Genomic DNA, 4,612 nt, shown 5'->3' with positions numbered 1-4,612 from the left:
AAGAAAATATCTAATAAAATAAGTTTAAAAAAAAAGAAAAAAAGAAAATAATCAAAAAAAAAAAAGACATGCTTAAATATCATGCTTACCTTCTGTTGGATTATGCTAATTTTGCATTTAAGCCCCCCCCCCCAAAAAAACCAACCCCCCCCCCCAAACAAGCCAGAACAAACCACCAGGATTGCAGGCAGACAAATGCCCTCTGCAATAGGAGCTACAGCTTAGGACACACAGCTAAGGCCTCACACAACCTCTCCTGTCTCTCACCTTTCTTGGAACAATATGTCTGGCTGGAGTCTGGAGCCCCTGGAATCAGCATGCCCAGGTCTAAACCATCCCTCAAATTCATCATCCAGGCGGGGCAGTGGTGGCACAGGCCTTTAATCCCAGTACTTGGGAGGCAGAGACAGGTGGATTTCTGAGTTCAAGGCCAACCCGGTCTACAGAGTGAGTTGCACGACAGCCAGGGCTACACAGAGAAACCCTGTCTTGGAAAACCAAAAAAAAAAAAAAAAAAAAAAAAAAAAAAAAAAAAAAAATCAACCAGAACAACTTTTCTATGCCCCAGTTTCTTTTTCTTTTCTTTTTTGAAATGGGAACATGAGTCATATATTTCTATATTTTTTTAGATGAAGTAAAACCAATAAAGAACTTAGCAATAGAGAAATTCGTTATTTGTGTCATTATTATTCCCATGCGCAGGACTGGTGTAATGACGGCCAAGGAACAGCGTGGCTCACATACACGCAGCACTTGTTTCAGACTGTTGGAGTTAGGCTTGGTCATTATTGGGGGCAGAAAGCAATTATGTGGGTGCCTGACTTATCCACACATACTTTAGGAATGTGAACAGTCTAAACTGAATATAACAATAGCTCATATTCTTCAGAGATGTGTTATCCTAGTGGATGCCCAAGACCTTGAATATAGCACCAAATTCTCTACGTACAAACTCTAGAAATGTTTATCTAGCTATGTATGTTATTTTAAAAAGATTTATTTTTATCTATTTTATGTATATGAGTGTTCTATCTGCATGTACGCCTTTGTGCCAGAAGAGGGTATCATTTTAGATGGTTGTAAACCGCCATGTGGTTGCTGGGAATTGAACTCGGGACCTCTGGAAGAGCTCTTCACCGCCGAGTCATCTCTCCAGCCAACTCTCCCCCCATATATATTTATGTTAAGGTTTTATTAAAAATTAGGTGCAGTAAGAGACTAAGAACAATAACTGAAAAGGTAAATATTAATAACATACTGTATCAAGTAATATAGTATACTGTAATCCAGTGTGAATGTGTTTTTTTTCTCTTTGAGAATATCACATTGTTCTATACACCTCTTCTTGTGACCGTGCCTGTGTAATGAGATGACGTGAAAGGATGTCACATGTTCTAGGTAGAGTGCAGTGGTATGGTGTTATAGTTCTTCACACTCCTGTAAATGGTAAGTTTTTGAATCTGGAGACATGCCTATTTCTGGAATTTTCCTTTGAGTATTTTTGGATCATAGTGAACAATGAGTGACTACTTCCTCAGAAGTGACACTGTGGGTAAGGATGGGAACTGCTACATATCTGCTCAGTGTCCAGGCACTGATTAATCCCGGGTGTTCCTGCCATGTCAGCTGTGTGAACACTGACTAGTCTTCATATTTTCCAAGTGCAATTTCAAGCTCGGATGCCAGCATCAACAGCGCTACAGGAGTTGTCCATCTGGCCTCCAGCTTCTCCCAGGAAACAGCAAAACCAGTGGTTACTAGCCAGACCCCAGTTGGTTCTAACTCTGGGAATATCAGACCCCAAGTGTGCTATGTTGGGCAAAGCACTGATAACCGCACCTGAATTCCCTCTTTACAGGCAGGATTGGTGTTGATGATATTATACTAGACATGATTAGTTCCCCACAACCATATTCACTGGATGTGTGGATGGTTATTTTGTTAGACCTCAGCACGCTGCAAGGAGCAGAGAAGATGATGATCATTTACTCCACATGTTTGATGAAGATAAAAGCAGTTTAACTTACTTTCTGTCCTTTGCACCCAACATGAGCTGAGTAGAAACCCAGATCTAGAGGAATATATTACCAGAATGGCAGGCAGAGAAATGGGGCTGAATCAAGTGTTGCTCATTGGAGAACAGCAGAAATCTGAGGTCTAGGGGCTGGCGAGATGGCTCAGTGGGTAAGAGCACTGACTGCTCTTCCGAAGGTCCTGAGTTCAAATCCCAGCAACCACATGGTGGCTCACAACCACCCATAATGAGATCTGATGCCCTCTTCTGGTGTGTCTGAAGTCAGCTACAGTGTATAACAATAAATCAATCTTTAAAAAAAATAAAATAAAATATTAAAAAAAAAAAGAAATCTGAGGTCTGTGCAGGCAGGAACAACTTGGAGAAGGCGAACTTTGAACCGAGCCTCGCACCTTGCAGTTATTGGCAGTGATTATACCACGTTGTGACAGATTGTAAGGTGGAGACACTGTACAGTATGGACTTGTTCATATAAGCTATACTTTGTGCTGTTTCTCATGGGACAGATTTTTGCATCTGAACTATCTTCCATGAGGATTTTCCTGGTGTAGTGTAGCATGGAAATGTCATTATGTTTGAAATGGATAATTTCCATAAGTGAGGCTATTATTTTTTTAATAACCTTGGAAATATCAAGGCAATTCGTAATGATCATAGTCACAGTCACTTACAAATGCTAGGTGAGTAATGGACATGAAATTAAACACGAAAGCTTTCTTCTAGTAACTCTTTCTGTGGGAAAGAAGCGGTGTAGTTGGTATGAAAGCATAGTGTGTAATCCACATTAGTTCCAAGAGAATAGAACGATGGGTCTTGAAGTTAAACGATTTGTGATCATCTTCTGTTTCCATCTCTGCCACGGCCTTTTGGTGTAGCACCAAATACAGCTGGCCTTGCTGGAGGGCAGACGGAACCACCAACCTTGTGCTCTCTAGGTCTTTCTGCTGGTGTGGTACTCTTTGAATTAAGTATATTCACACTTGAATGACAAGCAAGCTTTAGATCCAGGAAGGAGTTTGACAGAAGCTCTTCATGTAGAAGATAGGATGGGTCTTAATTCTGTTTTCTAAATCACAACACATGCACCATGAGAGTGTAGGACATTTACTGTAAAGGAGGTGAACCCTGGTTCACCCTTCCTCTACAGCACGTTCTCTACTAAAGTCTATTGGGTCTCATCTAGACTGGATGAATTTTCTACTTTAGTACACAGGATGGAAGCAAGGGGGAGGGAAAAGGGGCCAGCAATATGTACCTAAAGGCAAGCCCTCCAGTTCTATGGACACCACACTGTGTTTTGCCTTTTGTTTTCCTCAGATTGAGCAAACAATGAGCCATGAAGATAGGCCAGATCAGCGCGAATATGAACCAGCATGGCTTCTTATTAGAGAGGGGAAATGTGCATTAAGAAGATAGAAGCCAGGCTATTTCCTTACTCTAATAACATGCTTTGGGGGTCAATACTGTTAGAGACCCAGATCAGAAGCCGCACGATCAATGCACTGAGCTGCTCTGATGCCTGGACCAATGGCATGATGGGGACAAGTGACAACAGTGACAGAAGCCTCTACGACGTACCAAAGATTTTTGTTTATTTTGTTCCAGACAGGGTCTCATGAATCTTAGGCTGTCTTTAAGTTTAATGTGTAGTTGAGAAGGACTTCAAGCATCCAATCCTCCTGTCTCTGCTTCTTGAGTGCTAACATTGCCAAGTGTGTACAAGTACACTTGGTTCACTCAGTGCTGAGGGTTCAGTCCCAGGCCTCATATGCTAGGCAAGCTTTCTACCAACTGAGCTACCTTCCCTGCCCACATGAACCAAAGATTTAACTGGGATTTTCTTATGTAGAAAATAAAATTTGGGCCGGGCATAATGCCACATACTTTTAACCTCAGCACTGGGAGACAGAGGCCAGTCTGGTGTATAGAGAGAGTTCCAAGACATCCAGGGCTACACAGAGATACCTTGTCTCAAAAAAACCAAAAAAAAAAGAAAAGAAAAATGAAGTTTGTAAAAAGAAGAAGAAGAGGAGGAGGAGGAGGGGGGGAGGGGAGGAGGAAGAGGAGAAACACCTAAAAAAAAGTAGTGATTTTCGAAAGGACCTGTGGAAAGGGGGGGAAGGTGAAATGTTTTTAGAGCAGAAATAAGCTAACCTGGATTTAGAGGAGATAGAAAGTTCAGTGTTGACTCTGGCCACCTGAGCCACTTTATATCCTTAAGTCACACCCATGTCACCTTCCTCTCTCACAACAGAATGACAGAGGGAAACATTATTTTTGTTTTTAAAGTGCTGGTGTTGCAGTTTTACATTTGCCACTTTCTACTGAGCGTGCCACTTCCTGCTAAGGGTCTAACTGAGTCTCTTAAGCTCTGGAAGCCTCAGCCTTCTCATGTGTACACTGTTGGAATGTTCAAATCTGAAGGTTAGTTATAATACACAGAAAGTTCTTGGAAAAATCCCACTGTACTCTGGGCTTCTTGACCAGAGCAGAAGTGTAAGTGTGTGTGTGTGTTTGTGTGTGTGTATGTGTGTGTGTGTGTGTGTGTGTGTGTGTGTGTGTGTGTGTAGGGAGAGG

Source organism: Mus pahari, chromosome 7 (genome assembly GCF_900095145.1).
Source record: "Mus pahari chromosome 7, PAHARI_EIJ_v1.1, whole genome shotgun sequence".
Classification (NCBI taxonomy): domain Eukaryota; kingdom Metazoa; phylum Chordata; class Mammalia; order Rodentia; family Muridae; genus Mus; species Mus pahari.
The sequence above is the reverse complement of the archived record's forward strand: the minus strand, read 5'-3'. Positions refer to the sequence as shown.